The sequence below is a fragment of the Artibeus jamaicensis genome, unplaced genomic scaffold (assembly GCF_021234435.1).
Source record: "Artibeus jamaicensis isolate MK-2021 breed Jamaican fruit bat unplaced genomic scaffold, CSHL_Jam_final contig_797, whole genome shotgun sequence".
Classification (NCBI taxonomy): Eukaryota; Metazoa; Chordata; class Mammalia; order Chiroptera; family Phyllostomidae; genus Artibeus; species Artibeus jamaicensis.
Window position 1 is genome coordinate 16,461,359 of NW_026521977.1, and position 24,519 is coordinate 16,485,877.

The 24,519-nt window shown below is 40.9% G+C and overlaps 1 protein-coding gene across 1 annotated transcript in view; it reads right to left on the reverse strand.

Moving 5' to 3' along the window:
• KCNA4 (potassium voltage-gated channel subfamily A member 4) overlaps positions 1-24,519 on the reverse strand; it is a 300,918-nt gene that overhangs the window by 118,308 nt on the left and 158,091 nt on the right. The window contains exon 2 of the mRNA XM_037126670.2: positions 14,344-14,413. The gene's annotated coding sequence lies outside the window, so the exon portion shown is untranslated. The remainder of the gene's footprint in view (positions 1-14,343; positions 14,414-24,519) is intronic.

Genomic DNA, 24,519 nt, shown 5'->3' on the forward strand with positions numbered 1-24,519 from the left:
TCATGACCCAAATCATCTAAGTCAGGAGTCCCCATCCTCTGGGCTGCAGACCAGTACGAGTGCCTGGGCCTGTTAGGAACCAGGCCACAGAGCAGGAGGTGAGCTCAAATGTAATGTGCTTGAACCATCCCAAAACCATCCCCTGCCCCCCAACTCTGGTCCATGGAAAAATTGTCTTTCATAAAACTAGTCCCTGGTGCCAAAAATGTTGGGCACCACTGAAAATGGTAAATTTCCTAAGAGTGTGTCTCTAAGCCCTACCCCCACTCCAACACTTTGTTCCAAGGACAGAACTAAAGTCAGAGCAGATGCTCAGTATGGGTTGAATGAAAAAGAGGGGAAGCAGGCTTCCACCTTATGATTTAGAAGGTTATGGAACATTTTCTCATGGCACAAAGGAGAACATGATTCCAAGATATTCTACTACCCATCACCAGCTCCACTTGCCAGGTTTGTAACACTCTCTTCTCCCCACTTTTAATGAGAAGCCTTCCAGACTCCTAATAGCAAAAATCTGTTTAGTATAGAGATTTCATTAGAGGTAAAAGCCAGAACAATAAATATTTGTCAAGGGACAAAATACTGGAAAAAGTTCTATACACCATTAGCAAACAGCCCGTTTACAGCTGAAGCTCCCTGTCAACCTTATTTTTCTTTTCTTTCATATGGAAAAATGCAACAGCCTGACTTAATGCCCACAATCTAGCTTTGTGAAGCTGGACCTTCACTTACCCTCTCCAGACTGCAGCTCCCTCATCTGTAAATGCAGGGAGTGGAGGGAGAGATGTGTTTAATGTTTCTCCCAGCTTTAAAGTCCGTGATCCATCATCTAAATTGATATTTTAGGTATTAAGTCTGCAAAATGAAATTATTTGAGTTAATATTTAATACAGAAAGTGTTCATGATGGAGGACCTGCTTAGATTTTAAACACTGGGAAAGAGCATTTGGCTATTTTAGAGCCTCTACTCCAATCAGCCTACTATCTACACTTTTGGAAAACAGCTTAATTGGAGGAGAACTGGGGAGACTGGACTTGATCACAATCCCAACTGCCACTCAGCATATTCTCTGCCTGTGCAGAGTGGCTCTTTACCATTTTACTGTCTCCTCACTCCAAAATGCAATTTCAAAACAAGCAAAGTCAAGAGCTGCCACTGCATTTGGAGACTTCATGAGATGATTCAATCTTAAACGTCCTTTGCTTGTCCTTCATTTGCTCTGGTCATTATCCCCACTTTCTGCCTCTACCTCCTTCAACCACTTAAAATCACCCTGTGTGACTGCCCCATTCTGTCTCCAAATATTTCTCCACGTGATCATCTTCCCGAGCCCTCAGGACTCATGACCTCTCCCAGCTTTAACAGGCTGCCTCCCCTAATGAAGTGAAACTAGGCTCCTCCAGCTTCCTCCGTAGAAGGATAAGCCAGTCTTATTACACTTGCTTGAATGCATCACATCTCTGTCCTCTAGCAGTTCCCCTGCCTGAAACAACTGGTGCCCAACTCTGGGTATGACTGAAGTATTCTCATCCCTCACATTCCAACCCACATATTCTATTCCTACCTTCACGAGGCCTTTGTGACCCCCACCCCTCCAACAACTGCCGCCTTCCATTTTCTCCTTAGATATGCTTCTACAATAACATTCAGTAACTGCAGCATGCTTGAAATTCCTTTTTCAGTCTCTATAGTTACCCTAGAATGTAACTGTCAGCGACTATGTTTATCTTATTTACCAGTTTATCAGTGTCCCGAAAATCCACGAAGATGCCAAAAATGTGCTAGAATGAATTGAAGGCAGCGATGAGACAAAGAACTCAAAAGAGAGAGAAAGTGGGTGGGCCCGGCTCTGTCTGAGAGTGACACTTGCCCCTTGAGTTCTCTGGCGCTGATCCCCGCCACTGCTACCACCATGACGCTTCTAGCAATGACCGGCAGAATGGCAAGGACCTAAGTTTAAAGTTAAGTTCTGCTACTTACTGACTCTAGCACCTGAGTAAGTTATCTAGCCTGGCTGAATATACTTCTTTATCTAGAATATACTTTGCAGGGTTACTGTGAGGATAAAATGAGATCATGCCTAAAAAAGTGCATCGTGGTTGCTCAATAAATATTAATTACTTGCCATCTCTGCTCTTCCCCAGCCACTCCCCACCCCGAGTGTGCCACCGTTCCTTTAACACTTTGGCTCAAGTGTGCACAAAAACATCTTCTCTTGATTCTCCTTCTCACATCTGAGACAGACTGGCACTTCCCTAATTGCTAAGGGAAAAACAAAAGGTAATTAAATATAGAGAGCAGCAACAGTATTAAGCAGTGTGGCTTCCTCAGAAAGAGGGTTTAGTTTCCATTATGGCTACTTGCTTTTTAGACTCAAAGGACCTGTTGTATTCTAGATGGGATCCTAAAAAGAAAGAGATCTTACAGAGCTCTACCCTTTTATTCATCTCTTCATTCATTCATTCATTCATTCATTCATAAAATAAATTTTGGTTGTGTCCTAATTAGCAGGGAAGTGGTACAGACCACCTATCCTGTAGGTTGGACAGCACTGTAGATAGAGGAAAAAAGTTTAGCTTAGAGAGAGGAAAAAACAACAACAAAAACTAATGAACACACACACACAAAAAAAATGAGAGTAAAATTGTGGTCCTCAAGGTAAGAAGGCAGGTTGGCCAGTTTGGAGAAGAAGGGAAGCAGGATACCTGGTTGAATTTGAAAATAGTTCATCATATTTTTGCAATCTTTTGGAAAAGAAAGCTGAAATCAGGACACATAGAATGTCCTAACAAAGTCAAGCTTGGATGCAAGTCAAAATCATTAAATATAGGAATGTTCTGTCTATATACGACTCCTGGCAAATCTGCTTCAAGGGGGGTGATCCACAGTGAAAGGCCAAGGTCTACACATTAGCATGAGGTTTGAGAAGGGCATGGATCAGAGGATGAGACTCAGTCATTGGTGATATGCCATATACAGAGGACACAAGGGTCAGGCTGGACAGAGGAGCACTGGAGGGGGTTGTATACAGTGAGAAAGGGTGGTCCCCAGTCCTCCACTTGTAGCTGGCAGGACCAAAACAGGACATTGGGAGGCCGGGAAAAAATAATAAACCTGTAGAAACAAGGAACTTTGGGAGCAGGTTAGTTATCCTCTGCAAAGAGGTGATATTCAAAATATTAAGTAGCTAGCAAGCAGGTACCAAGCAGTAAGAATAAGTACTATCCTGGAGGCCCTGTGCCATGCCAGGCACTAACTCTTCAGTTGTAGTAGCATGAGGAGGAGATCCTGGAGAGGATCTAAGGCTGCCTTGGCACCTGTGTAGGGGATTATTAGGGGGCTAAAGGCAGAACTATTTAACCCTGGGGGTGTGGGGGGAAGCTATTTGAACAACCAGTACAGCTATTTCACTGTGTACTGGAACCTATCAGACCTGCCTCAGTCAGCTCTCGGGTCAGTTTATCCATGAGATTCCAGAACTGACTCTTGCACTTCTTCTAATCCCTGCTGATTGTACCCTGGTGCTTTTATTAAACATCTGTGGAGTATGGTTCAGCTGACTTTGTGATTGGCATCTGGCATCTTCTGGAGCTACAGGAGAGGCTGAGAAAGAAGCCAGGCCAAGTGTTTCACCGTAACACTTACCTCACATCTTTCTCTTCATTTGGCAAGGATGGAATCAATGTCTCCTGGACTAGAAGCTCCAGAAGGAAAGAGACTGAGATCACTAAACACAACTATAATATCAAGTATCAGATAGGAAATAACATCAGAGCAGAAGCATCTAAGCAACATTGAAGGTCATTTTTTTATTCAACGTGCATTTGTTTTCAGCACCTGTGGTATGACAGGTGTTGTAGCATATCTTGGGATAATAATTGAAATAAAAGTAAATGCTAGCTCACACTTACTGAATGCTTCCTTTATTCAACTCTATGCTGTGTATTTGACACACATCTTTATTACTATTCATGACTTCTTTACGAAGGGTATTACTGCCCCCATCTAAATCTCTAGCTAGATTTTGACAGCAACTTTTCCAGTAAAGCACTGCTGGGAAGTGGCAAAGCCAGGACTTGAGCCCTGACCCATCCGACTCTACAAACCTGCCTTAAAGGAACCTAACTTCTAAAAAAGAAGAAAATTTTATAAATGACCAGTAATGACCAGGGTCATTAATGACCACGGTTACGAGGTCTCTGATAGAGAGAAATGCAAGGAGGTGCATAGGTGCCCAGTGGTGAGTCCCTGGTCCAGTCTGGGAATCTCAAGAACAGCTTTTTAATAAACCCCAAAGAAAGTGACGTGTGAGCTAGGCCTTAAGTCCAAATGATTCTCAAATCATTCCAAAATAAGTATGTCAGCAACAACATACACTGACTAATTTCCTTAAGCATACCAGGGGCAAAGCACTTAAGAAATGATATACCAATGGAGAATTTCAACAAATTGTCAACAAGACAGGGTAATAGGAAAAATGCAATTCTCAGTGAATAACTTAGAAGTGTAATGGGGTGCATGGTGAGCATCCCAATTATTATTATGCATCCTATCACAGTGATAGATGCTACAAAACATAGTTCTGCCAAGATGCTATCTGTATTGTCAAAAAGACAAGTTGTAGCTGCCATCAGGCAGCTGTGTGCTGCCTGGCATCCTGAAGGGAGGAGATGCTAACCCTTAGGAAGGGTAAGAATAGCATAAGCTACTTAGAAGTAAATAGTGACTTAGTGAGGGGCTCACCTTAAAGCAATGCTCTGGGGTTCTGCCTGTTTTCCAATTCAAAAGCTAAGGACAGCCTTGAAAATAGAATAAGTGGTGGAAGAGGTTGATTGCTCTCAGTAGCTGCCTAGGAAGAGGACAGCAAAACAGAGCAGGACCAGCACCAGCCCAGGCTCACAGACTGCACTTCTCATCCCAGCTCTCCTACCAAATAGCAGTATGCTCTTGGGCAAGTTCCTTAACCTTGCTGGACCTGTTCCTCCTCTGCAAAAAGAATTCAGTGCCAGGACTTCATCTCTGACATTCTTTTCACCTCTCAACCATAAGCTACTCAGAAGGCTAAATTCAGTATTCACAATAGAATAGTCATTCGCTTAAGAAAGAAACTAGAAAAGCTCTATAGTTCTGTGCCTAGAGATGGGGAACTCAAAGTAATCATACTCTTTAATGACATAATCCTATGTCATTAACCATAGTCAGAGTAATCATACTCTGACTATGGTTAATGACAAAGGATTAACTTTCCACCTTTTGTCATAAACCAAAAAAGACTTACCAAGGCAAAATGATATCCTCTCTGACTTCTGACCAGGTCCCACATCCTTTTCAATATTAAATGAAATGATGTGAATAATGTGCTCACCACAAGAGCACCAGCTTAATAAATTGTTACTCAGTAAATATTGCTTCTTCCTCCAGCTTTCTCTAAGGGCTTTGTATTCAACTATCTTGTTCAACTTGGTCCTTCTAAGTAGAGATCAGCTAATCCCTGGTTGAAATTACAACTGGAGATACATAAAAATTGTTCCTGATCAGAGATCTCCACTCAGCCAAAGAAATTGACTCTGGTGATGACTCTCAGAGTCGGCTGACATTGCCTATACAGGCTCCAAATAAATAGCACTCCACATTCCTTCTGCATCCTCAAAATTCTGAGAATTAAAACTGAGCATATGTCTGAAGGAATCCCACAGACCCCCACCCCCATTATTGCGGATAGAGGCTAAGGTGACACAGCACGGTGTGAGAAGCAACGTCAAACTGCTAACTCCTTCCCCAAATTAAACAGACACTCACTGCAGCAGAGACGCTGGCCTCTCCCCACACAGGAGGAAGAGCAGTGGAGGAATGTTCTCTGTAAGCAAGTCCACATCTAAGAGAAGGAAGGGCCAAGCGAACCCAGTGGTTTTTCCCAAGTTTACAATCAAGAAAAACCCTCCTTCATCCCAAGGGTAGAGTGGTAAATATTTTGAGAGAGGCTCAGAATGTGCTTAGGAAAAATCCTTCTGTGCAGAGCCCAGGACTGGGAAAGACCTTTTTTTTTTCATTGTTCATGAAAGATAGTCCACCCAGAAAATCATGGAAGCAGTAAATGAACAAACAAACAAAGAACCAGTCTAAGTTACTCTAAGGAGAAAGAATAGAAGTAGGCCCAAGTAATTGAAGCCCTCACTTGGACCACACAGAAGTAGTTAAGGTTATCAGATCTTCCTTTTAAATTCTGAATATCTAAAGTATGCCCTTTATGTCCAAATAGAAGGGGGGATCAGGTTGAACTCCTGATCATTCTTAGGGGAAAAACTAGGGCTGATTTGCTGCAGCCAGCAAAACGAAGGGAGTTGCAATAAGGGAAATGATGTGCTCTGGGATGAGCATTCGACTGAAAAATTACTTGACCATTGCAATCAGGGTGGCAGCTCACTGCCCAGAGGGGGCCAGTTGCTAATTACAATAGCTCTCAGGAGAAGTGCTTCCGATGGTATCTCTGAGTTGTTCGTTGATTAGGTTTCAGTTAAATCAATAGAGCCTCCAGGGTTAACCATCTAGTAGACACTGTTCTACAATCAGAATGCAAGAAAAGTGTTTATTATCTACTTTTCCTTACTTTGGCTTAATTATTTAAGCACTTGTAATTCAGCAGTTATTTTCCTGCCTCCCCCAAAAACCAATTTGAGAGGAAAACTGGCAAACATTTTACAGAAAGCCAGATCTCTTTCTAATGGACAAGAGACTCAAATGAAAAATGAAGCTACTGTATTTCTCAGTCATATTCAGAAGGAGCACAATATTCAATCAATCAATGGGCATTTGGCTTAGAACAGTAAGAGCCACCACATATGGAGTGCTTATCACATGTCAAGTTCAAGCTAAGTGCTTTGCCAACATCTCATTTAATCTGTACAACTTCCTTGCCAACTAAGTGGTATTATCCCCATTTCAGATATGAAAATATGCCAAGTCCATAAGAGAAAGAGACAGGATTCAAATTCAAGTTTGTTGGTGGTACACATTGAATTGTAACCTCCCGAAATTTGTATATTGAAGTCCTAGCCCCCAGTACCTCAGAATGTGACCTTATTTGGTACGAGAGTTATTGGAGATATAATTAATGGGGTTCAGAAGAGATTGCATGGGAGTAGGGTGGGCCCTGAATCCAGTACAATTGGTGTCCTTATTAAAATGGAATGTTTGGACACAAATATGCACACAGAAAGAATGGTATGTGAAGGTAGACAAGCCAAGGAACTCAAAAGATCGCCAGCAAAACACCAGAAGCTAGGGAAGAAACAAAAAACGGATTCTTGCTCATTGCCCTCAGAAGGAACCACCCTGGTAGACACCTTGAGTTTCGACTTCCAGCTTCCAGAACTGTGACACAATAAATGTCTGTTGTTCAGTTCACCCGGGTTGTGGGAGTTTATTATGGTAACTCTAACAAACTAATATTTTGGGTTTCAAAAATCTGCCCTTTTCCTTTGGATCATGTGGTCCAGGTAGGCACTGTTTCTGGCTGCTCTTGAGCTCACCCCCTGGTTCAACGCCCTGGTATCACCCTTTATTGGAACCTCCCGTTTGGTTGGTTGTCTTGTTTTCTCGATGGTTTCCTTTGCTGTTCAAAAACTTTTTAGTTTGATGTAGTCTCATTTGTTAACTTTTTTCTTTTGTTTTCCTTGCTGGAGGAGATAAATCCCAAAAACAGATTACTAAGAGCAATGTGAAAGAGTTTACTGCCTATGTTTTCTTCTAGGATTTTTATGGTTTCAGGTCTTACATTTAAATCTGTAATCTATTTTGAGTTTATCCCTGTATATGGCATAAGAGAGTGGTCCAGTTTCATTTTTTGCAAGTATCTGTCAAATTTTCCCAGCACCATTTATTGAAAAGACTGTCTTTACCCCGTTGTATGTTCTTGCCTCATTTGTCGTAGATTAATTGACCATATAGGGCATGTTTATTTCTGGCAGATGGTTAAAAAAGATGAAGGGATTAAGAAGTACAAATTGGCAGTTACAAAACAATGGTGGGGATGTAAAGTACAGCACAGGGAATTCAGTCAATAATATTGCAATAACCGTGTATGGTGCCAGGTGGGTACTAGACTAATCAGGGGGTCTCTTTGTAAAGTATTATAAATGTATAATTACTATGCTGTACAATGGAAACTAATATAATATCAAACGTCAACTGGAACTGAAATATTTAAAGTTTTTTTTTAAATATGTATAAATCCAAAATGTACACATACCTAATAACAGAGCTTCAAAATGCATGAAGTAAAACCTGATAAACTTAAAGTATAGTTAAAGATTTTAACATTCCTCTCTTGGTAATTAATAAAACAAGCAGACATAAAATGAGAAGATGCATGGAAGAAGCAAATAACATTGTAAATCAAGTTAAACAATACCAATAAATAATTTCACCCCCAAACAGCAGAATGAACATTCTTTGTAAATGCATACAAATGTTCAACAAAATAATCCATAGCCTGAGCTATAAATTACATCTTAAAAATTTTTAATGATAGAAATTATATGGAGTATGTTTTCTAAACAAAATTAATTTAAATAATCAATAATAAAAAATATCTTGAAAATTACCCAAATGTGAAACTTAAGCAACATGCTTTCAAATGACCTATGGGTCAAAGTAGAAAGCAAGAGAGTAGTTAGAAAATATTTTTAACTGAATTATCATGGCAACTCCACATACATTAAGATTTGGGGTGAATCTAAAGCAAAACACAGGGAAATTTGTAGCTTTCAATACTTATATTTAAAAAGAAGATAGGTGTTAAAATAAATAGCTAAGCTTTCATTTTAAGAAGTTAGAAGAGTACATTAAAACCAATGTAATTGAATTTTAAAATTTATATAAAAATTAAAATTTAATTGTAATTGTATAACAATAATTGATACTGCCTAGAAAACTGGAACTACATATTTTCTCCAGAAATTATTTGGTATTATTTGACTAACAAATAATCTATAAAATTTAATTATATGTTCATTCTCGGGCTTTAAATATATATTTATTTGCCTATATATGTCCACCTTCAATGGATTCTTATATAAAGTTTCACTTTTACGTATTAACAAACATTTATCATGTGCCTACTATGTGCAGCTTTTGCTAGAAGCCAAGGAAAGATGGATGAATAAATATAAACCCCTGCCCTCAGAGACCTTGTAATCCACCACAGAGACAGACAAGGAAACATATCACTACAATGTAGTAGGGGGATGGCCAGATGCCAAGGCAGAGACAAGGATGATAAAGGCTCTCCTGTACATCACTCCCCCGCTTCTGCTGGAGTTTCAGATAGAATCGCACCTGATGCGGGTTATGGAGGCTGAAGAGTCTTTGGAGATTTTCACTCCATGGTAGATGTGAGGCGAAATTAAAGATAGAATAGTCCTCTGTTGCTAAATCAGTGATTGGGGTTGGGATTAGGGAGACTAGTAGTGAGCAGGAGCCAGAGGAAGAATTGATAGGGCTGGTGATGTAGATCAAGAAATTTCAATCTGTTCTGTGACAAATGTGTATTATTCATCTTTCTGACCCTCCATTCTCAACATAGCCAAAAGGAACACTTGGAAGGAATTCTGAGTTCACCAAGTTAAAGATATGAAAGAAAAACCTATAGTCATGTTTAAAATGACGAGCTAAAGGAGTGAATATGCTGTTATATTTCATTCTGAATGACTGTTTTAGAATTCTTTCCCCCAATATATTGTGTTTAGACAGTTTTAACAAGATTTGATCATTCTATCTATTCAAATACTTCTTTACTTTAAGCACCAGTTAAGCCCTAGAACATTTGAATACCCAACAAATCTGCCAAGTATTAGGTACACGTGGTTTTGTGTAAGTGGTGAACTTGAGACTTGCCTCTGTCTATGGTGTTCCTCAGCCAAACCAGTAGGCTACAGACCTCCACTCCCATAACCATCAAGTAGGCATGGTAATTTTACAAATGACTGATTTTCAGGATCTAAAAATCAAATTGAGGCTCTCAATAAAGAGTTTTTCCTTATTGTTTTCTACAGGTTTCCAGCTTGTCAATTTGGTTTCTCAGAAAGTATGTGTCTATTACAAACAGGGATAAGTAACTAATTATATAGACCCATGAACACAGCCTTTGAAATAGTCTTCTAGTAATCAAATGTATTACCACATTTTTGTTAAACCAGAAAAACAAAAAGTGAATTCTTATGTACAGAATTTTGGTTTTTAAAATCTAAATGATCATTAAAACTAGCCAATACTGTTTGTGTTGTGATTAAGGTTAATCACCAAGCTACCAAGATGTCTGGGTTTGGATTTAATTTATGTAACACAAATCTGGGACAGCTCAGATTGATGTAAGTGAATGCTTCAGTAATGCATCAACTCTCCATTTTAAGAGTATTTTTCTGCTAGCTTTACCTATTGAGGGATAGACATGAATACATATCTATATTTAATCATGGAATATTGTCAAATCTCCAAAAGTCAAATGCACTAATAAAAGGCATACCTCTGCAGTAGGGATAGTACCAAAATTCATTTTAAAGCTAAATAAAAATGTAAGCAGCCAAATTAATTTTATTGGTCCCCTTTCATACAAACACCAATAAGCACCCTGAGAACAATCAATACCTATAAACTCGAACCAAAAAGAATCAGCACGTACACTCCCTGCTTTATGCTGTTGAGGAAATGAAGATGGACGTATTCAATCATGGTGGACATTCTTCTCATTTATTCATAATAGACCAGTTAAAAGGAAAAGTGTTTCTTCTTTGCCATTTCTCTGAATCATCTGTCTGCGCAGGTGTTCAATAAACTGAAATTTAAAGTGGCTGAATTTTAATGTGAATATGCTTTATTTGATATTAAGTGAATTTGATCAGTGGAACCCACCTTTCTGCATTTAGGGAAATGAATTATCAATAGTCCCTTTTCTCCATTAAATTATTTTCTGAATGGACAAGTCAATGAGTGAAAAAAATTTGACCTGAACTACATGAGCTAATATTGAAACTGTGTCATATACTTTTGGATTAAGACCCTGCAAATATACAGAATTTAAATCACGGGCAAGAAAGAACCAAAAAGACAACAGAATGTCCAGAATCTGATGTGAGACTCCTAAACATCTTAGACAAAATATCAGTAATTTAGCTTATGAGTGTTATTCCTCTTTTAAATATACTTAGAAAAGAGTACTTGGAAATATTTTTCTGGGTGGTTCAAATGTTTTAGGATTTTTATCTGTCATTAATATAGCTTCAGATTAATCAGTATTTAAAGAATCCTAAAATTCCAAAAGTCTTATCTTCTTTATTGCTTTATTTTCACATTCTTTTCTGCCATATACATTCCAAGTTTTATAGAGTTTTAGAAATATTAAATATGTGGGTACTCAGTTATATTTTTCTATAACACTTCCGAGACAGTTCAGAAAGGTGGTATAATGTGAGAGTTCCTTGATGAGGTCAACTTCCTGTGCTTGAGGATCCTAAAAGCGGGTCTTCAGAGAACAAATGCTGGAGCAAGCAGTATTAAATCCCTAATTTAATTCCCCATTTTGACTAAGCCAAAAAGAAAACTCCAGAATTTTACAACCTAACACTCTTCTTCCTAACCTCTTCAGGATCTGGGGTACAAGGACCCAGCCAGGCCCAGTACCCAGATACACACATCTTCAAGGAGCTGGTGTACAGGAGAGTGAGAGTGCCCGGCTCTGCTTACCAGACAGACTCCTGTGTACACATCCAGTAGCCACTGAATGTCACTGAGGCAAGGGTAACAGAGACAGCACTGACTGTACCATGTAAGGCCTGGGGCCCAGCTACTTCTCCTTCGGTAAAATAAAAGAATAAAGAGCAATGGACATTTCGGGCTGCCTACCCTTGTCCTGAAGGACCAAGACATCCAAAAAGTCTGTGCGTACAACATACCCAAGGGACAAGCCAGTGTGGGCTAGAGGATTGCTACACTCCACTGATCCAGCTCTCCTGGAAGAGGGGTAGTCAGACAGAGATTAACAAACACTGTGTTATCTCACATCTATGTGGAATCTAAAAACAGACTCACAAAACCAGAATAAACTGGTGGTTGCCAGGGGCAGGGGCAGGGAGGGAAATGAGTAAAGGTCATCAAAGGATGCAAACTTCCATTTATAAGATTAGTAAGTCTTAGGATCTAACGCATAGCATGGTGGCTAGAGTTAACAATAGTGTATCTTACGCCTGAAAGTTGCTTAGAGGGCTCTATCACCGAAAAAAGAAACGAATAAAAAGGTAACTATGTGAGATGACATTTCCGTTGACTAACCTAATCGTGGTAGTCATTTCACCATTACATCAAATCATCACATTGTACACCTTAAACTTACATGCTGTTGTATGTCAATTACATTTCAATAAAGCTTGGAAAAAATTAAAAATCAATTCCTAAAAAAAGACTATTCTTTCCAAATGACTTCTTTTCATCCAATTGAAATACTTAAACGGAGTACATACTAAATGAGTGGGCCTCTCATAAAAATCTGCCTGTTCTTCAAGAACAGATATGATTATATTTTTTCATTGTACAAAGATATAAGGACAAAATGAAAGATGAATAGAACCATGGAGGAGAGAGAGGACTAAAGGCCATCCAGTTTAATGTTTCCATTTACCAGATATTAACAGTGAGGCCTGAGATCACGTAGGCCACAGCAGGATCAGAATTAGAAGCCTGTACTTCTTATTTTTCAGCCACTCTTTGGAATATCTCTCAACATGCCATGAAAACACTTTGCCAACCAAACTAGCTCATTCAAACATGGCCCCCTACAAAGCATAGACTATCACATCCATCTATATTCTCTACAACATCTTTATGCCAAAACTAGGCTGCAGCTCTGGTGATCAAAATAATAAGTTAAGGCCCTGTAGATACAAGGACCCTTGTCTGCCTCACTTCTGGGTAAACCCTTGGCACTTAGCAGTTACCATCAGTGGTTCAATTTGATTGATTCAGACTGAACTGAAAATCCTTTCCCTGCAATTTCCACCCAGTTTTACCTCCCAGAATCATCTAAAACAAGTTTAATCCCACTTCTGCTTGAACACCATTCAAGTAAGGGGATCAACTATGTTCTTGCTTCCAGTATAAAGATTAGCAGTTCACTCAACTGCTCTTTGAATAACACAGTGTCCAGACTGGCACTTCCACAGTCTTGAATGCTATTGTGCTGTGTGTGAAGGACTTACATAAAGTGTGGGAACTCAGAAAGGACAGAATGGACTGAAGACATTAAATAACCATAGACAACAGATTCGAATGGAAGGTCTTTGAAGACAACACATGTATTACAGCTTTGTTCTGAGCACCTGGCCCAGTGCCTGACACATACTGGGCTCTAATGACGATGTCTAAGTGTCCCAATCAGAGCACAGCCTGACTGCTCTCTCAGCACCATTGACCTGTGCTTCAAGATTGTGGTTATCATTCCTTTGCAAGTGATGCTCAATTACTTTTACTTAATGAACTTGGAGACCATGTAAGGCAAAGCATTCTTTTCTGCATTCAGTGCTACTACCTACCAATATAATCCAGTCAGCTTATTGAGTTTGGATTTTACATCATTTATTCCCTATATTTCTTTTCACACAAAACAACAAGAAAAAAATTCAAGGCAAGAAGTTAAAAAAAAAGAGATGAAAGATCTAAGACCTATAGAAATACCAATATTTTACCCACATGAACTAAGAAACTCTATTTACATACCACAAGTTACCCAGAGAAGAAGCCAAGGAATACTGGTCTGAGAAAGCCCAAGAGAAGTGATATAATAGATGATTTACAGTAGAGATCTGACCCTAACCACCGTGTGGCTCCTTTCTGTGTACTATTTGTCCAACTGTGTAACCTCTCTGGGCTTGTGTCCCAATTTTCAAAATAGGGATACTACGTATAACTATGTCACAATGGGAGCTAATATTATATGGCAGCTACTCTGAGCCACATGCTATTTATTAATTCATGCTTTACTCATGTAGCCCTCTAAAGTGGGTACTGATACTATCTTCATTTTATAGAAGAAGAAACAGAGGTTGAGAAAGGTTAAATAATTTGCCCAAGTCACATGACTATGAAGTAGTAGAGTTCAGACACAAAAGCTGGCAATCAGCTCCAGAGTTTCTGCTTGCAGCCTGCACAGAGTCCTGCCTACACTAGTGTAAACATAAATTCCAGATTATTGACCTTAATATCATACCCTCCCTGTTGCCATCACTTCCCTCGGCACAGGAAAGAACAGAGAGCCCTGGGCTAGAAGCTATTCAGGAGGCTTGGGTTCTACTCACAGTTGCTTCCTGACCAGCTCTGTGATCCTCAGCAAAGTTACTTGATCTCCTTGGGCCTCAGAATCCCCATCTATAAAATGAGAATGTCCAGGGGTCATGAATTCATGCTTAGAGATTACCAAACAATAGTGCAATGAATTAAACAGACAAAGGTATACTCTTCCCATACAGAAACACTTCACTTGTATATGTAATACAATATGTACCTGAGCACATAGGGAGCACTTGATAAAATTGCAGCTACCATTATTGTTCATTTTCCCCTTCCCTTTCTCTCCTTATATCTCCTGAGTTTCAACCACAGGAAATGTCAGAAAAGCTACATCTCTCAGTAACCCTCACCACTTTAGATCCCAGAGAAAGCTATTAGTGTGGAAATACCCTTGAAGAGAGAAGGCCAGAGGAAGCCAGCAGCCAGCCCATTTCTGAGCCTCTTTGGCCTTCTACCAGCTGACCTTGACTTTCTGGTGAGCTCTGAGACAGCCACCCCAAAGGCTCCTTGGACTCAAGGCTATGAATGCACAGTGTTCTGGAAGTAATCATAACCTCTGAAGTCTCTTAATCCCTTACTCTTCACCTCCTGAAGGACGGGAGCCCGCACAGGATGCCTGGCCCAGCTTTTACCAAACAGCAGCAGCAAAGATCTGGGCCCAGTCACAACCACTGTGCTCTGAGCAAGAGCCTCGGCTCCCACCTTCTCACACCCTGAGGCTCCTGCTTTGCAGAGGAGATTTTCTTGTGCAAAGCCAGAGTCCGCTAATATGGAAGTGATGAAATCCAAAGTACATTTGGTATTTGGACAAATGTCAAATGTTTTCCCTACACACCAGATATGAAATATAAATGAGGAAAGTTTTAAAAAAAAAGCCAAAGGCAAGCAAGCAGGCTGCTCTGAGGCTGGTGCTGCTTCTCTCCTCCAATAGAGGATTCCAGAAAAGTAAGTGAGATTCCCAGTGCATTCCAGGATATCAACCTTATTATATTCTCCCTATGCCATTACTTTCCACAGCAAAGGGGAAGAAAAGAGAGCATTAGGCTAGAAGTAAGTCAGGCGGCCCAGGTGCCACTTGCAGCTTCCCCCTAGCCAGCTCTCTAATCCTCGGCAAGTTATTTTATTTCTCTGGGTCTCAGAATCCTTGCTGGTAAATGAACCTTTCTGGAGGTCACAAATTCATGTTCACAGAGACTGAGAGGGTAATGCAATGAGGGGAACAGACGAAGGAATATTCTTTCAACAGAGAAGCACTTTGTTTTCATGTTTAATACATAATAATATTGTCCACTTTTATAAAGAAATGTGCTTGATTTCATTTAGTAATATTCTAATTTTAGAATAATTTAAGATTTACCAAAAAGCAGTGAAACTGGTACCCACACTCAATCTTCCCTTTTGTTAACATCTTAGTAGGGTCCATTTATCACAACTGTTTTCTTTAAATATGCAACCCTTTCAGCCTGTCTGCAGATATGAGTGCAGCCTTAAAGTCCTCTACTAAGGAAGAACCGAGTGCACTCTTCTCTTGATGATCCAGCCTAAATTCGAGGTGCAACAGGGAGTGGAGGAGACCGCAGTTAAGGGGCAAGAATCCCAGGAATGGGAGGAGCTGCCACACAGATTTGGGGCACGGCTGCCACACAGAAATGCGGACCCCATATTTCTAGATCTCTGGGTTCTTTTTTTTTCCAGATAAACCAGAAATCCTATCTTTTGTTATGTGAAGCATACCAATGATTAAATATTGGCTTCTTTTCCTTCTCGGGATACTCAGCTGGCCAACTAAAACAGCCATGCTGACTGGTCTGGCGTGTGGCCCTCACTTGGGGAGCTCTACTCGTGTTTGTTTCACTTGGCTAAAGTCAAAGTGTCAGCAGGGCTGGTCCCTTCTGGAGGTTCTGAAGGGGAAGTCTGTCTCCTTGCCTTTGGCATCCCCATGACTGAAGGCTGGACAGAGAGCTCCAGGCCAGAAGGAATGTACATTGTTTGGGGAATGGATTATAATTCCCTTCTATCCCCTTTCGGGAGCAGATTCTTGTCCTGTGACTGCCTCTTGGTCTTTCTTTCTGCATGCTCACACTGAGGCAATGTAGTTTAGAGTCACACACAGGACATGTGTCTCCTTCGTCTGGGACCCCTCATAACAAGCCTCAGACGGGAGGAGGCGTGGCCTTTCTCGCACTGGCCCACCCCTATCAGTGCACTCCCCTGCAATGTAAGAAATGGCAAGTCCACATCTGCTAGTTCTTCGTGGCTTGTGATCCATCTCTTGCTCCATCTCCAAAGCACATTACTGCTCCTGTCATCTTATCGCCTTCTCCTCTTATAAGAAGCATGATGATTGCATTGGACCCACACAGATAATCCAAGATCATCTCCCATCCCAGAACCCTTAATTTAATTGTACTAAAAAATTTCCTTTCATCATGTAAGGTAACATCTACAGGTTCCAAAAGAGGAAGACATGGACCTATGCAGGGGTCATTGTTCAGCCTACCACATTAGTTTAAGATGCTAAGTTCCTTTCCAGCTTTTAGATCGAAGGATTCTCTCCCGGATCACTCTCAACCCCACGTCTTTCTTATGATTCCACCTTGCCCTTGTATCAGACAGTTGTGGGACAGCTGTCATGTGACCAGCCGTGTGATAGGGATGCAGGGGAGGAGTAAGTGAAAGAACAAATGTTCCTTTTTATTCCAAAGATTTCCAACGTACTTTTGACAGAATAAGTATTTACAGAAAGTGCAATGATCTGAAAAACTCACTTCACTGGAAAGATTTTCACTATATCTAGGGGCAAAAATTGGCAATGTACACAATTTTTTTTTAAAGGGCCATATTAGCCATTTACCAACACTGAACAGAACATTCATTAGTCACTATTTCCACACTAGGGAGGACAAAGGCGGTGAAAACACAGGTTCCAGATGAAGGGCATAAGAAAGGTCAACATCTTTGAAATAAAACTCTTAGAGGTGACATGGCCACCCTATTCCCCTAATCCAAGTTTTATACCCAAACTCTACAGCCATAAACTATTAAGCAGGAGGGGCATCTTTTTATTGGAACCCTTCAGTGGACATCTTTCGGAGTATCTGCTCCTCAAATTAAGTTAATGCCCCTAATTTCTTTCTCAAGGAACCATATCCCCTCTAACACTGAAATGCCTTCTTGGCATATCTTTGAAATCACTGACTACCTCTGACTGAACCAAAGCAGACATCTGTTGCATACGGTTCCATCCCAGGATATTTGCAATTAAAACAAAGAACCAAGATACTGCAGGCCTCTAACAGCAACCTGGAGGTGAAGCACGACCACCTCTCACCATCACAGACTGGGGGTGTAGAGACTCACTCCACATAAACAGAAAGCAAGCAAGGCAAGAAACACACACACACAAATGGAAACAATAACTGGAGGAGTCACATGGCTTTGAACATTTCTGCTTCCGGTCACTTCCTGAGGTTTGGTTGCATTGTTGCCCTCTAGTTCCAAGAGACAACCCTGCCTCTTTAAGATAAATTCCCCATCTTTCCTTAGGTGAGACTAAGTTGGCTTCTGATAACTTGAAACTGAAAATGTATTACGGTCTCCTGAGATTTCTCAAAGAGCTTCCCCTGAAGGCTCCCACCTACTTCTATTTTCAATAAAAGTGTTTCCTATTATTGCATGCAGATCCCTGTCTTTTAGGAACTATTTCAGAAGAATTTGGCACCTAGCATCTCTAATACTTGAGAACAAAGGACACCTTAGGCAACACAATTCACACATCAGTTTTTCAGAAGTGAAATGTTTGGCCTAATTTCTCAAAATAGTCATTTTTAAGGGTGGTTAAATTTCTCATGTCCCAGTTGCTGAATGGTTTCATGTAAACCTTGAAGTCTGTAGGGACTGTCTCCTCATCCCAGATGCTGTCCAAATTTTAAGGATCAAAATGAGGTTTGAGAGGTACCTGTTCAGTGCTTTCACTTATGAAGTGAGTATTGAAACTATTTAAAGACATATTATGCAACGTGTTTTCACTTGCAGAATGGTTTCTCTCACAGGGCCTCATTTGATCCTTGTAATAATCCAGTGGGAAAGATAGGGCAGGATACTGTATTCTTGTAACAGGGGGTAGTGCATAAAGCCCACAGTCCTTGATTAGGGGAAGGGAAGAGTGGATGCTACAACTTTAAGATACATCACATAATAATGGCAAGTTAATAGCCATGCCTTTCTGAAGAGAAGAGGGCTGCCACTATGAAAATGTTCAATGGTTCCTGATACAGCAACAGGTGCAGAGGGGGGGCCTGGTGTTGCTGAACTCATACTGCACCTGCACAAAAGGAAAGGCGGGGGGCGGTGCCCACCCTGTATACCTGTGTGTCACTGGGAATTTTTGCCCCGACTAAAAATGGCAGCCAAGAGAAGGTAAAAGGTGCTGGGAAACTGGCGAAAATGGCATACACTAACATACCATAGGAAGGGCCAGATATGAAGTCACACAAGAAGTTCTGGGCCAGTGTTTAAATTAGGGCAGTCTAAAAGAGAGGAGGTCTCCTGGGAGGTCTGAATGTCTGGGAGAGAGCCACGAGGTAGATAGTGAGAGGAGGTCTGCTTGATGGACCTGCGGGGACCACCCAGGCTCAGGAGATGCTCGGGACTGAACTATGACCAGGAATGCTGAGTTGCAGGCTTCTGCTTTTCCAATGGACATACACAGTAGACACGCTCTTAGGATGTGTGCCTCTCTGGACTCCACCATGATCCAGTACAACACAGCACGTGTTTTCCCTGAACCACTACATAGAGGCCGAGAACAGTGCACCCCAGATCCTGGAGGAGGAGCTGCTGCGAGAGGATGGTGACTCTGAAACCCACAAGGGCACATTGCAGAGAAGATGGAGATCTGTTTGCATGACTGGCTGATGCACAGGTAAGGATATGGGGAACTTTTGGGCATGGCTTTGGCTTGTAGTTTTTGGGGAGCAAGGGAAGCTTTGGGTCTTGCAGGAGAGGAGGGCTCTAAGCAGAAGTGCTCTCAGCTTCCTAAAGGCTGAACCCTGTCAATAAAAACCTGTTTCCTTCAACACTAATTGTTGGGTCCCATGTAAAGGTGCCAGTTGCTGGGCCTGGCTTGTTCAGTAACATTCTCACGTTACAGATTTCAGAGGTGTTGAGTGATTTGACCTAGGAAAACGGCACTGGATTCAGAGCCCCCAAAGGGTAAGTACTAAATCTAATTATCCTAATATGCTAATCACCCTGTCCAGTGACTGACATACAGTGATTCAGGGGTAACAAATCATTTCATTTCCTACAGCAACCCTAACCCACTGACAATGGCTGTCTGCAACACTGCCTTGAGAAGGATTCTGAGAACTTCTGGACTTCTAGTGAAGAAGTGCTGTGATTGAGTAGTATTGCCGATGACAGCTAAGGGAGAGGAGAGCAGCAGCACAGCGCCCACTATTTCCATTCCTATAGTAAATGTTCAATAAATTATCATTGAGTTAAACCAAACTGGCAGCCCCAGGACTGAAAACCAAGTCATGTGACTGTGTTTGCTGGTGTTCTTTCCATTACCCAAGACAGTCTCTCCTCCCACCACTAATATCCTAACCCGGGGACAGAAAACCGCAGCCCAGACACCAAGCCTGGCCTGCCGCCTGTTTTTGTGCATGAAGTTTTATTGGGACACAGTGGTGTTCATTCATTTACATATTGTCTCTGCATGCTTCTGTGCAACAGCGATAGAGTTGAGTAGTCACAACGGAGACCAGGTTGCTCACAAAGACTAAAATATTTATCATCTGTCCCCTTATAGGAAAAAGTGTATCCAATTCCATCCCTAAACCAAACCAAAGAAGTTCAGAGTAGCTCAAAAGACATAAGTATAACCCTATCTTTTCTCACCCACAGAAGAGAGTTGCCATGGGATCAATGGACATGGCCCTTCCCCCTCCCATGACTCAGGGCTGGTCAGAGGGCCCCTGGCCAGAAGGAATGTGTATTGTTTTGGGAATGGTTTGTAATTGCCTCCTTATTTTATTTTGGGAGCAGCTTCTTGTCCTGTGACTGCTTCTTGACCTTTCTTTCTAATGTTCACCCTGAGGTAATGTAGTTTGAAGTGACACACGTAATGAGCCTCACACTGGAGGAGATGTGGTGTCGTGTCTCTCTCTCTAACCCAAGTGTTTGCTTGCACCAACCTGCCGCCACTAGTGCACTGCCCTGTAATGTGAGTAATAAACAGCATGTCCACATTTGCTAGTCCACTGGGTATTGGTTTTTTTTCCCCCTGGGATGTCATGAACACTAAAGCAGCTCTCCACTTTGGAGCTCCTGCATTACAGTTGCCCACCCTTGTGCTTTTGTGATCAGATTAAAATGCACCTTGATATCACTAAGCATTCTGAGATAAAGAATTCAAGCGTGTATTCCTTATTGGACCATTCATGAACTGGCTTCTAGAAAAGAAGCCATTCTGATGTAAACTAAGGACTTTAATACTTGTGCCTGAGGTAATTAATTCATTGAAGGGTAAACAAAAAATACAACATAAAATAGTAATGACAGAATTAAAACCTACATAAACTCTCATTTGCACAGGATTGAACCGACCAGAGATATAACTTTGATTTTCCTTTTCAGGAAGAAATTCTGTACAAAGATTAGTTGATGGATCAACAAAGATTAGTTGATGGGCAATCAATGAGAGAATCAATTTTCAGAATATACACTCATATTAAAAGTAACTGATTTCATAATTACAACACTAAAGGCTTAAAGTTATATTAAAAGGGTTTAGTAATATTTGAGAGACATATTAAGTTAACCAGCATTGATGAGCCAAATAACCCAAATCTGGAACACACAAGGGAATAGTATTGGCTTATCTTTTTAACTTTAAGGTTTTATGCAGCATTACAGTAGTTAGGCCAAGGAATACAAAGAAATAAAATGTATTGAGTTTGTTCTCTCTTTCTCCAATAGACTGTGGATACCATACTACATAGTGCAACATTCATATTGGTGTTCACTAAGTAGTTATGAGGAATAAGGTCATTTATACGGAATCATCAACTGCAGTGGCAGGAAATGAAAACCATTCAACCTATATATCAGATATTATTAGGGGAAATATCGTCATAGAGACCATGCTGGATTGCTTGAAAGTATGGTGGCTAATAATTCTTCATACCCAAGTACACACCTATCATTCCTCTGAACAAGCAGTTCTACTTTCTGCCCCCTTGAATGTGGGCAGGCCTTGTGATTTATTTTCACCAACAGTACGAAACAGAAGAAGCATTCTGAGATTTTCCAACCAGGTCTTAATAGAACCATGTCTGTCCTGCAATTCAGCCGTCCTGTTCTGAAGAAGCTCAGGACAAACTCCAGAGTGAGAAAGGCCATGGGGAGGGAGGCACTCCTGCTGCAGGCATTCCCCCTGAATGCAGCTTGCCTACACAAAAAACAGAAGAACCACGCAACTGACCCTGCAAGCCCACAAAAACAAAGTGTTATCTTAAGACCCCACACTTTGGACACACACAAGTAGACAGCTAAAACAGAAACAGATGTTGTGGGGAGGGTCATGTAGATTGGTGCTCAGGGAAGATCTTCTGAGAATACTGTTTGAACAGAGAAGAAGGAACCAGCCCTTAGACTCTGGTGGCAGAGCACTCCAGGCAGACAAAATAGGAAGTGCAAAGCCCCGAGGCAGAAATAAACATGGTGTGCATGAGAAACAATTAGAAGCCTGCCACTGCAAAGTGGCCATAATAAGAGAAGTTGAGTCAGAGAGGAAGGAGGAGGGGCTAGGTCATGAAGGGTCTTGTAAATAAATCATAGGGAGAATTTAAGATTTACTTCTAAGCCAGTGGAACACCACTGGAAGTTTTTAGGCAAAGAATTACAAGCTGATTTACATTTTACAAATTCTGGTGGCCGTGTATATTATGTAGAGAATGAGGATAGGAAGGTGTGTAGATGAAAAGGAGCCACACACAAAACCTGCCAAGCTCAGAAGAGGCCTATTTGGCAAACTTACAAACTCAGAAACCTAAGGTAACCACAAAGGATGGTCTGCAATTAAAATCTATTAACTAAAGACTTCCAGCCAAGATGGAGACATAGATAGACACACTGTGCCTCTTTGCACAACCAAAAGTTGGTCAACAACAAATTTAAAAACAAAAACAACCAGAACTGCCAGAAAATTGAACTGTATGGAAGTCCAGCAACAAAGGAATTAACAAAGAAACCTTCATCCGGACTGGTAAGAGAGATGGAGATGGGCAGCTGGGTGGAGAGTACTCCTGGCAAGGCAGCAGCTGGCAGACTGGGTGGTCTCCCATTCACATGCAGATAAACCAAGTAGAACAACTAGGGGGGAAAACAGACCACACAACTCAGGGTTCTAGCGCAGGGAAATAAAGTCTCAAAGCCTCTGACTGAAAACACCTGTGGGGTTGAGGCAGCAGCTGGAGAAACTCCCAGCCTCACAGGAGAGTTTGGTGGAGAGACCCACAGGGTCCTAGAACACACACAAACTCACCCACCTGGGAATTAGCCCCAGAAGGGCCCAATTTGATTGTGGCTAGGTGGAGAAGTGACTGAAAACAGGCAGAGAGCAGAGCAAGCAGCACTGTTTCCTCTTGGACTCCTCCCCCTTACACGGCTGAGACAAAAAAATATATATATATGGCCCTAATGAAAGAAGAGATCAAAGCTCTAGAAAAAATATAACTAAGCAACAAAGAAATAGCCAAACTATCAGACACACAGTTTAAAACACTGGTAATCAGGATGCTCACAGAATTGGTTGAAAATGGTCACAAATAAGAGGAAAGAATGAAGGCTATGCTAAGTGAAATAAAGAAAAATATACAGGGAACCAACGGTGATGGAACGGAAGCCGAGACTCAAATCAATGGTTTGGAGCAGAAGGAAGAAATAGACATTCAACCAGAACAGAATGATGAAACAAGAATTCATGAAAATGAGAAAAGGCTTAGGAACCTCTGGGACGGCTTTAAACATTCCAACATCTGAATCGTAGGGGTGCCAGAAGGAGAAAAGGAAGACCAAGAAATTGAAAACTTATTTGAAAAAACAATTAAGGAGAACTTCCCCAATCTGTCAAAGGAAATAGACTTCCAGGAAGCCCAGAGAGTCCCAAAGAAGCTGGACCCAAGGAAGCACACACCAAGGCACGTCATAATCACATTACCCAAGATTAAGGATAAGGAGAGGATCTTAAAAGCAACAAGAGAAAAGGAGACAGTTACTTACAAAGGAGTTCCCATTAGACTGTCAAAAGATTGATGGAAAATCACTTTGCAGCTGATTTCTCAAAAGAAACCTTGCAGGCAAGAAGGGGCTGGAAAGAAGTATTTGAAGTCATGAAAGGCAAGGACCTACATCCAAGATTACTCTATCCGGCAAAGCTATCATTTAGAATAGAAAAGCAGGTAAAGTGCTTCCCAGACAATGTCAAGTTAAAGGAGTTCATCATCACCAAGCCATTATTGTATGAAATGTTAAAGGGACTTATCTAAGAAAAAGAAGATCAAAAATATAAACAGTAAAATGACAACAAACTCACAGCTATCAACAGTGAAACCTAAAATAAACACAAACAATAACAAACTAAGCAAACAAGTAGAACAGGAACAGAATCACAGAAATGGAGATCACATGGAGGGTTTTCAGCAGAGGAGGGGCAGGGAGAGAATGGGGGAAAGGTACAGGAATAAGTAGCATAAATGGTAGCTAGAAAATAGACAGGAGGAGATTAAGAACAGTATAGGAAGTGTAGAAGCCAAAGAACTCACATATATGACCCATGGACATGAACGAAAGGTGGGGGAACGTGGGTGGGAGGGGGTGTGCAGAGCAGAGGGGAATAAAGGGAGAAATATATGACAACTGTAATAGCATAATCAATAAAATATAATTAAAAATTATGGAAGGTGGAAAAAATCCTCAATGAAATATTAAATAACATGCAACAACATATAAAAAGAATAAAAACAAACAAACAAAAAAACTATTAACTAAAAGCAGGCCATGGTGGGCAACTCATTGTCCTAGGCTAGAATCTTCCCTGACAAAAGTCAGTCTTTACCTTACATGAGCCTATTTTCTTTTTGCATCCATACATACCTTTGGAATGTCAGGGTAACTTC